Below are 11,218 nucleotides of genomic sequence, written 5' to 3'. Positions count from 1 at the left end.
ATGAGCAAAGAGGATATAATAGGATAGAGCGGTACTGGCATAGTAAATTTTGTAACCACAGTAAATTCACTGCCATCTATTGACACACTTTAAAACTAAAAAAGAATATTTATAAAAATACGATAAAATGTATTTAAATATGGATAAATGTTTTTTTATTTTATTTGCATTAACTATTTTTATATGATTTTGACCCATGTTCTTTCACTGATATGCGTTAAAATTGTTAAATAACAAACGAAACGTCAGCGCTCTGTATACGAGAGTAGGCCAAAGGTAGTGGCGCTATCTGATCGAGAATCAAATTTTCGTGATTTTCGAGGCACGTTTTTTCCTTAGACTGTATCCATCTATTACGGAGTTATATCTATCTTTGACATGAAGGAAACAACTCGAAATGTTTTTGGACCCGGGTATGTCCTTAAACTGCGTCCGGACCCGGATATGTCCTTAAACTACGTCCAAAAGAGAGGTATGGGCACTGTGAATGACATCTCGCTTTGTGTGGTAGGGCACAGGACAGCGGATGTCATTCCAGATCTAGAGCAGAGCCCAACTGGGGAAGTACCTACACCTTACAGAAAACCGCAGCCAAATAACACTAGACCCTACTCATAGTGTTGTGTTCCTGTCGGTAAGTAAGGTTGCCAGAGCTCAACGAGGGAGAGGAGTGTTAGGGTCGGCAACGCGCGTGTAATATCTCCGGTGTTGCAGGCTTCCATAGGCTACGGTAACTGCTTACCATCAGGCGGGCCGTATGCTTGATTGCCACCGACGTGGTATAAAAAAAAATGTGCACTCTAGAGGACTGATTGACACACTGTTTTCAATGAATAAAGAGAGCCTTTCCAACTCTAATACTCTTAAAAAGTATTACCAACCTACCTACCTACCTATAAAATACCTATGTATTCACTATTCAAAGTACCTTTTATCGCAATGTATTTGTATTTTTTAAAAGCATTTTGAAAATACCTATTCTGTATTTAGTATTTTAAATAAAAATTTAAATACTATTTTGTATTTTGCATTTGAAATAGTATATCAAGTATTTGTATTTTGTTTATAAATACTTTTTATAAACTATTTTTCACATCTCTGTATAGGTATTGTCGGATTATAAAACCTATCCATCTCGTATTTTATGACCACATTTTCTCCAAATCACACATCGGAGTTTTCATCCGATAAGTTGATTTCACAACCTTTCACCGCGGTCGCGAAAACCCAATACGACCAAAGGTCGTTGACTTTGACATTTCTAATTTAGGCTGTATGCAATCCTGCGAAATTCAGAAGTCGGCACACCCACCAAGTTTGAAAGTGTTGGGTGATATCGAAATTGGCAACGCTCGCCCGCGAAAGACGCGACGGTCTGAGTTCACGACCACTTTCTTTTATACAAACTTGTTCGCAGTGAAATCAATTGTTTGCTTAAATGTATAATTTTGGTTAATTTGTGGGCGTTGATTGCTGAAGTGATATTTGCTTTGGGAAAATCGGTAAATCGTGGCTGCTTCTGACTTCTGCATAAAATAAATAATCTTTAAAAAGTTCTACAGTCGATTAAAAAACCGGCCAAATGCGAGTCGGACTCGCGCTCGAAGGGTACCGTACCATTACGCAAAAAACGGCAAGAAAATCACGTTTATTGTATGGGAGCCATCTTAAATATTTATTTTATTCTGTTTTTAGTAGTTGTTGTTATAGCGGCAACAGAAATATAATATATTATCATCTGTGAAAAATTCAACTGTCAGCTATGGCGGCAGTGATTCGTGTGCTTAATCGAAATATTTTTGTTCAATCTTTATTTAGACAAATAAGTCATTAATTAACTTCGTAAAGTAAGATAAGGGTGATTGGCGTTAAGCGTGAATGAAATGTAAACGCGCGACATTACAATGTGCAGGCGCAGCGCGGCGCAGGTGGATGGGGTGCATGCGGTAATCGAGTCCATAAAAGTACAATATAATACAGTAAACAATTACAAGTTATTAACTTAAAAGGAGAATTCGACACCACTGAAAACTTCCAGTTCGAGACATCTCAATGAAAACTTGTTGATTTTTTATTAAACTCCTGAAATGTTCGTTATTTTACACGTGCATATTGCATTACTTATGCATGTGTAGTGTAGTTATTAGTATGTACTGGGTTAAAAGAAACCCATTAGAATTAGCCCCGGGCAGGCCGCCTGTCTGCGCTTTCTTGCGCTAACCTACTTTGACTAGAACTATAACCACAATAACGTCTTATGTCTCTATACAGCGTACATACATTTACGACATTTTAGAAACACGGTTGTGGTTACCACGATAATTCGTTGATAGGCCAAGCAAAATTGTACTTTAAGCTGATGGAATAAGCGAGATGATGTATGTTTTACCTAAGTGGGACCAATTGCAAACCAATAGTGAGCTGTTCGCTGAAGCTATCCAGTCGGATTCTGGGGAGCAAAATTTAATGACAGGTAGGGAGTTCCGATATCGATAAATGAAATTATAGATACTTTTCCCTAATACTAGTGATTGCCTCAGCTTCGCTTGTAACTGATAACTAGGTACGCGGGGCTCCTTTTTCTGGGCAGTTTGCCCTTCGGGCGATTGAAGCAACCTAACGAACCTATCCTACCTATCTATTGGTTTAATGTGACTTACCGTCAAAACATTACATATTGGGAACTTTACTATCGGGCGGATTTTCCGGTTTAAACATGTTCAAAGTATAGTACATACTTTGAACATGTTTAAATACAGATCGACGTTTAACCGAATCTGCCAGTCGCTTCTAGGATCGACTAGGTAAAGCCCGAAACAGATTATTTTACTTTCGACGTTTGACTGAAAAGTTAGGAACTTCTAGGTTTGACTAAAAATACTTCGATCAATCACTGAAATTTGATTTTGTTTCGTTGCCCGAAGGCTTTAGTCCAATCTAGGATAATCCAGTCATTCTGGGAATTCATTAGATATCAAAATGATATAATTTTATTATCATTCAAGCGTTCATTTCGCTTATACTTGTTTGTACATAATGTAAGTACTAGCGCAAGCAAGACTCACGGACGAATGATGATAAATTGATAAAATGACATCAAAATGTACCTATATATGTTCGAATTGGCCTCCTGGACTTTTTTTTTTCATTTTCCACATTTTTGATCGGACATTTTGTTTATTGCGTGTACGCACCAGCTGCAACGAAACTTCTAGAAACTTGACAACGTATAATTGCAATTTTAACTTTAACCTTTATAATAATAAAGTTAATAGTTGATTGACTAATGGCTGGTAATCCTATTGGGATGCAAAATGTAGGTAAATGTGTGCATGCCATATTTATCGAGTCTAAAGAAGATCATAATGACTTAATGACGTATAACTTATATTATACTAGTTTTCTATAGGCTTAGGCATTTGGTAAATTTAGTTATTAAAAAAAATCTGTAACCTAATAGCAACGGGAAAAGACGTAAAAGTAAATTTTATCTTTCTTCCCGAAATAAAATTATTTTCAATCATATCTGCAGATTTTTCGACCAATTTGAAGTGAGAATCTATTCAATCTATAGACGATCCCCAAATTGTGTTATCTCTTCGCGGAGACCGCAGGCTGCCGGAGGAAACTTTAAATACCTAGCCCCGTCGATGGCCCGACCCGGAGACATGACAAGCTGTCATCAAAATCAACAAACAGTGAAAATACAAATTTTATAATGTTTTCCCAATGTTTTTGATTTTGGGCTTGCTACTCGCAAGTGCCCACTGCCTATGGAAAACTAAATACTTTTACTTAGTTTCCCGAACTCCCGACCTCGCGCCGTATAGCCTCATTAAACCATTTTTTTATTTTCATTTAGTAATCGATTCACAGAATCAAGACCATATCTTGTGTTGTACATAATTGCTTTATATGTAATAGTATTTATTCCTTTTTTACGTGTTTATTTGTAGGTAAGTACTCGATGCTGTTAATGTTTTACAATGATAGTTGTTTAGTTTGTATTTTTTATTTATAGTGTTTATGCCTTCGCAACAGGGCCAGATCAATTCAAACCAACACGTCTTCTATATCCGTCCTACCAGACATCTATCAACATTATCTTAATACACCTTCAACTCATAATTCGCTTCATACCAAAGTAACATCTATAGAAAATAGAATAGAAACTTTCGGTAGGGAACGTGAGTGGTGCTGCCCGGCTTTTATTTTCTAACTTGGCGACTTGGCTGCGTACTCGGCGGCCACCTACGCCGCCTTGAAAGAAAATCACCCAGTTCCTCCCATTTCTTTAAGACTGCCAGATCCTCCCTCCGTCGATTATCCCTCTACTATTGTCACCGAAGATGCAGTGAGTCAGGCCATAGCTTAGTTCCCCAACGGGTCCGCTGGCGAGATGGATGGCTTGTCTCCTCAGCATTTAAAAAATCTAACTACGTTGACGCAAGGCGTTGAAAAACAGATTTCGTACAAATTTTTAAATGCTCCGAACTCTTTCTTATAATACCTCATTACAAAGTCGAAAAAAATTAATGGCTGTAGTTGATATACAACAAATTGTATCAAAATATTTTCAATAATTTTAATATCCAAAGAGAAAAATGAGGTACGTTTGTATGAAAAGGCGATTTCGTACGGGTCCGCCACTTTCGTCTTAAAAGTGACGTTCGGATTCAGCTGCACCAGTATTTCTGCTGTAGTCTGCTGCAATCCGAAAGTCACCTTAACAATTGGGTACCTGCAGTGCAAATAACCTCACAAATAAATAATCTCATATTAGCTTGATGAAGTTTTAGTTCAAGTTTCAACTTTCTAGCCGTAAAATGGCTCTTTTATAGGGAAAAGTTGGTTGCAGCGGTAATGTGGTTACATAAATTGTACACGAGTGGCATTCGCACCTCTATTATCGATATGTTGTTGAGATGGTCTTCTCTACTTTTCTTTCTTGCAATACATCTACGCTTCACGATATTAAGTATGTACTACCTACTCATGACCAACATGTTTTGAGCGCATGATAATAAAAATGAGATGAAATTGATTCCAATTTGTTAGTTCGAATCGGTCTCCAATAACCGTATTGTCCTATCAGGTACGAATAATAATACAATATGTAACACTAAGTACCAAGGAAATCATTCAGGAAGCATTCTGAATTACAGAAAGATTCCAAAAAGTTGTAAAAGTTCTAGGAAGTTTCAGGAAGTTTTCACAGGAAACAATTACAAACCTTTCATTTTAGAAATGAAAATTTTCTAATTTTTACCTAAACTTTCCGACGGCAAATCAATTCAGTATTCTGAATCAGTCCAATTTATTTACGGGGACAAAATCGCGGGCCGAAGTAGGTAATGTATAGGTGTATTAAAAATACACTAGACTTATACTGACCGGGATATGGACCGTGATTACCTTTTGTATTGTTTATTGGTTTCGAGCTCCCGATATTTCGACGCAGTTACATGCATCTTGTTTACGGGTAACTGAAGATAGTGGGTGGGTGTCAAAGTTGTGTAGCCCGCGCTCGGTCTACCCTTCGTGCGCGTCGGCTGCGTTCGCTTTCAACGTTACCAACTTACCACCAGTCGCATTCACACTCGTTGCTCTGGTCGCGTTCACACTCGTTGATCTGTCCAAGCACACTACACTCACAGTGTCACTACGAATGTTTGATTCGGATATCGCTGGTTTTTTACACAAACAAATCACAGGCCTCCACACATTTGACAGCTTAAACCCCTCTTCACGATTGTCATTTTTGTATAAGTTCAACGGCTTCTCTTACCAATCTTGGTATATAGTTGCATTCTTTAATTCTGCAGGCAATAGTGCGTTCGGTCTGCCCAATGTACGAACTACCACAGCTGCACTCAACTTTGTATACACCAGGTTTTTCCAGGTTTTTATATATCTACGGTCAATATAAGTCTAGTGAAACTAACCGTGAATCATTCAAAACGTTATTAAAGATACATTCAACACCAAACAGATAGTGGCAAAGGGTGAATAAAATATTTGGCCACTTTGACAATCCATTTGATCCTGACTGTACCGTTTTAGGGTTCCGTACCCAAAGGGTAAAAACGGGACTCTATTACTAAGACTCCGCTGTCCGTCTGTCTACCATGCAGGCTGTATCTCATGAACCGTGACAGCTAGACAGTTGAAATTTTTACAGATGATGTATTTCTGTTGCCGCTATAACAACAAATACTAAAAAGTATGGAACCCTCGGTGCGCGAGTCCGACTCGCACTTGGCCGGTTTTTAATTAGAATCCACAAACGCAGTGTATCCGGATGCGGCGGCGCCGGCGTAAGTGTGCGAGAAAATGAACATTTATGTGTATGTGTGTGTCAGAAAATGCGCATGTGTGTATCAGAAAAGCAGTTTTCGCTTAACAGGGAAAAGGAAGCTGCCCTCGGACGATGGCTGCTGGTATGGTGGCCATGTTAAGTTAGGTTGTGGGTCAAGTCCTGAAATCCTGACCTACGACTTGTAATAGGGGATATTACCGCAATGTTCTGCCCACAGAGTGCAGCACTAGCCTTTTTAGTAAACCATAGAGTAACTTATACATACTGTACCTTTAACAGGCATATGATAAGTTTTCAGTCATATTGATGCATCAAGGCGGTTTACCGGGAAACGCGAATCCGAAATTACGCTATCTGCCTCTTTATCGCTCGAATATGCAAGAGTGACAGAGATGTTAGATAACGAAATTTTGATTTTCTTGTCTCGCGATAGTCCCTCAGCTTGTGGTAGTGGCGCCCCCTACGCAGAGTTTCGCGTAATATTCCCTATTACGGTTGATGGAAGAGCGGGACGTCTCAACACAGACCTGTAAGCGTAAAGAGAGGTCCGAGCAAATGTACATTATTTGTATTGTTTGTAAATAGATAATAAAGATATTTTTCATTTTTAGGGTTCCGTACCCAACGGGTAAAAACGGGACCCTATTACTAAGAAGACTCCGCTGTCCGTCTGTCTGTCTGTCACCAGGCTGTGTCTCATGAACCGTGATAGCTAGACAGTTGAAATTTCACAGATGATGTATTTCTGTTGCCGCTATAACAACAAATACTAAAAAGTATGGAACCCTCGGTGCCGTTTTTTTTTCATGACTGACTGTAACTGTGACTAATAAACCGGACAAGTGCGAGTCGGATTCGCCCACCGAGGGTTCCGTACTTTTTAGTATTTGTTATTATAATGGCAACAGAAATACATCATCTGTAAAAATTTCAACTGTCTATTTATCACGGTTCATGAGATAAAGCCTGGTGACAGACAGACGGACAGACAGACAGACGGACATTGGAGTCTTAGTAATAGGGTCCCGTTTTTACCCTTTGGGTACGGAACCCTAAAAAGTAGTTCTTGTGTCCACAAAACTGATGGTAACATTACAAATCTTTCGCATTCAGTTTACCTGCCGCGTGGCCGCTCGTATAATATCAATTACCTACTATTTACTGTTCAATTAAGTATTTATTTTATTTACTATCCAGTAATTATGATTTTATACCTGCGGTGCTCTATGTTGTTAATGTTCACTTATAGTTAACGCTTATAATTACTTGAATCCATGTTTTATTTTCTCTTTCTATTGAAGATTTTTTCTATTCTATTTTATAAGTCAGAATATATATAGTTGGTCAAACCAAATTGGCAGTAAATAAGAACAAAAAAAAACTATACTCATCCTTTTCTTTCGGGTTCTAGTACTAGTGTAAGATAAAGATAGTATGATTCTCTCTGTCTATGTTTGAAATAAGACAGTCCTTTGACAAACTATATAAACGAAGCTCTTAGTAGGTATATGTTTGACTTCAAAAGACGGTCCACGTAACTGTCACAAGGTTAACTGGAAGAGATCCCTGAATTTTGTACAATAAAGTGTTATACTACTGCTACTTCTCTGACAGTTATCCCTTAAATAGGCCCACTTAATATTACCGAATACAAATACTTACATAGACAGAGATTATATGTCAAATATAAAATTCGGCAAATTCATACTTTCTATTATTAGCAAAGAGGATATAATATTATAGAGCGGTACTGTCATAGTAAATTTTGTAACCACAGTAAAATCACTGCATGCCATCTATCGATACACTTTAAAACTAAAAATGAAGATTTATAAAAATACGCTAAAATGTATTTAAATATGGATAAATGATTTTTTTATTTGCATTAATTATTTTTATTATTTTGACCCATGTTCTTTCACTGATATGCGTTAAATAGTGACATAACAAACGAAACCGTCAACGCCCTCTATACGGGATTAGGCCAAAGGTAGTAGCGACATCTGATCGAGAATCAAATTTTCGTGATTTTCGAGGCACGTTTTTTCCTTAGACTGTATCCATCTATTACGGAGTTATATCTATCTTTGTTATTAGCTTTTAACAGCCCTCTTACTCACTTGGCCTTGGCTATCACACAAAACATATAAAGAATGGACATTAAATGTCTTAAAAAATGAAAACCGGTCAAGTGCGAATCGCCCACCGAGGATTCCGTACTTTTTAGTATATAGGTAATTGTTATAGCGGCAACAGAAATACATAATCTGTGAAAATTTCAACTGTCTATCACTGTTCATGAGATACAGCCTGGTGACAGACAGACGGACAGACGGACACAGGAGTTAGAATAGGGTCCCGTTTTTACCTTTTGGGTACGAAACCCTAACAAGACTGAATAGTCAAGAACTGGCAACATGAAAGGCTTCAAAACGTCAATTCTCGACGCGCGAAGTGGTCGCGCGTTGAACTCTTTAGTGCAACAGACATACGTGTACATACATACAAGTATTTATATTTCATATTTACTATTGACAAATGTTTATTTAGAATAGAATAGAATAGAATAGAAATCATTTATTCAGACAACACATCAATACAACACATATATAGCAAATACAAGACAAAGATAAACGAAACAGTAGAAATAGAGATGTGAAGCTGAAATGGTCTCCACTCAGCAATGCAGCTGGCACGACTAGCGTGGTCAACGGCGCTGGTTTTCTGTGGAGCCAGCGGAGTGTGCGGGACAGCATAGTTCGGGACGGGACACGTTGTGGACGACGTGATATAATAACATAGAGTACTACTAACATAAATATATACATCGAATTTATATATATATATATATATACAAATATACATAACTTAACTTGTGAATAACTAAAGAACAGAACAGAATAGGTAATAATGACGATAACGGGATCCGGATTTTTTTAATATTTAGCTTCAGGCAGCAAAACTTTGTTGGTCCATTAGGTACGCTTTGAGTCTTGATTTAAAGGAACCTATAGTACTGCTCTGTCGGATTGGTGGCGGAAGATTATTCCAGCACTTCGTGGCAGCGTAGCGAAAGCTGCCACGGAATGCAGCGGTTCTGTGCCTTGGGCATAGTAGTCTGGGACCACGTCTGATGTGTTGATAGATGGTCAATTTCTCAAATAAGTACACCGGCCTTTTACTGTTACAGATACCAAAGAGGAGCGTAGCAAAATGTAGAATGCGTCGATTATTCATGTTTAAGAGTTTATTAGTACTCAGGTAGTATTTATTTATTATTACCTGACACACAAGTCGCGCAGTATGCCGTTCCGCACACCTCCTCTCCTCCTGGCTCCACAGAAAACCAGCGCCGTTGACAACGCTTAGTCGTGCCAACTGCATTGCTGAGTGGAGACCATTTCAGCCTCACATCCTTATCTGTTAGTTTTGTATTTTTCACCTTTGTTTTTTTCTTTCTTGTTGTTGTTAATGTATCTTTGTAATGTAATAATGATGTGTTGCCTGAATAAATATTATTCTATTCTATTCTATTCTATTCTATGTAGTCATGCTTGCCTCTGCAGCCCTCGTCATATTTTTATTGACATATTTATTTACACGGCGTTATAGTTACATCGAGAAACTAATATTTAATAAAGTAACAAAGCAAGAGCACATAAAGCAAAACATCCGGAACTAAATTTTGAAACAAATGAACAGGGCGAAAGTGTAACAAGTATCACATATAGGCTACCTATACTTCAATCATTCACGGTACACACATTCCCATCCAGACGCAAACAGATCACACTGGGGTGCGGCCGTCAGGAACATATAATTTTTCACCTCAGCAGCTTGAACAAGCCTACTTTCGTCACTCACTGGATTGAGGAAGGTGCGACTTTCCTCACTCCAGGGAACAAAGTAGCTTTTTAATTTAGTGTGCCACTTCATACTTCTATTACAAATTCGTTTTTTTTTCTCTGTATTATTCTGTGTCATTCGAAATACAATTTAACCTTGTTATTTTACATCTCGTGTTTTTGAGTCCCTCGCTACGCTCAAGATTCTAAGTTAGAATCCCTCGCTTCAATAAATAACAAAAGAAACCGTCAACGCCCTCTATACGAGAGTAGGCCAAATGTAGTGGCGCCATCTGATCGAGAATCAAATTTTCGTGATTTTCGAGGCACGTTTTTTCCTTAGACTGTATCCATCTATTACGGAGTTATATCCATCTTTGGTAGGTATAATACATTAAATAAATAAAAAAACAAATATACTTAAATCAAAAACAAAACAGTCGAAAATCCCACTGTGCGTCATCTCAGGCGCAAAGGTGCCCAACACGCTTGCCGCATTACCGCATTGAATCAAAATTATATCTGACGGACAGTAGCGACATGGCCAAAAATATAACTGCCTGATGATGTAGGAAGAAAATGACAATACAGTAATAAATACAATTTATCTTAACTTTTGTTACTGACAGTTAGCCTACCAAATATGGATTTTTAATTATTAAGACATAAAAGTTTGTGTCAATTTAAAAATGTCAGGGGGCTGACCACTATTTCGCACAACGTATTTAGTATCGCCACACAGCGAGGAAATACGGCCAGCCTTCTGGGTACCTTACCCTATGACGGTGATCTGGGGACAAATTTTTTGTACTTTAATAGTAAGTTTTATTGTATTACGATATAACATTTCAATAACAACGTTGGCTATTAGTGTATGTGAAATGGAAAAAGTATTGTAAAACAAACATAAAAACAGAAATAACACTAAATTAACTAAAAATATCTATAATATATGTACTCGTAAACCCACACATATTAAAAATTTTTTTTCGTATCAATAACAAAATTTCTACTTTTTCCTAATCAGAACAGGATACCGAATATGCCCTTTAAC

The sequence above is a fragment of the Cydia strobilella genome, chromosome 20, assembly GCF_947568885.1.
Source record: "Cydia strobilella chromosome 20, ilCydStro3.1, whole genome shotgun sequence".
Lineage (NCBI taxonomy): Eukaryota > Metazoa > Arthropoda > Insecta > Lepidoptera > Tortricidae > Cydia > Cydia strobilella.
This window is presented reverse-complemented; position numbering follows the sequence as displayed.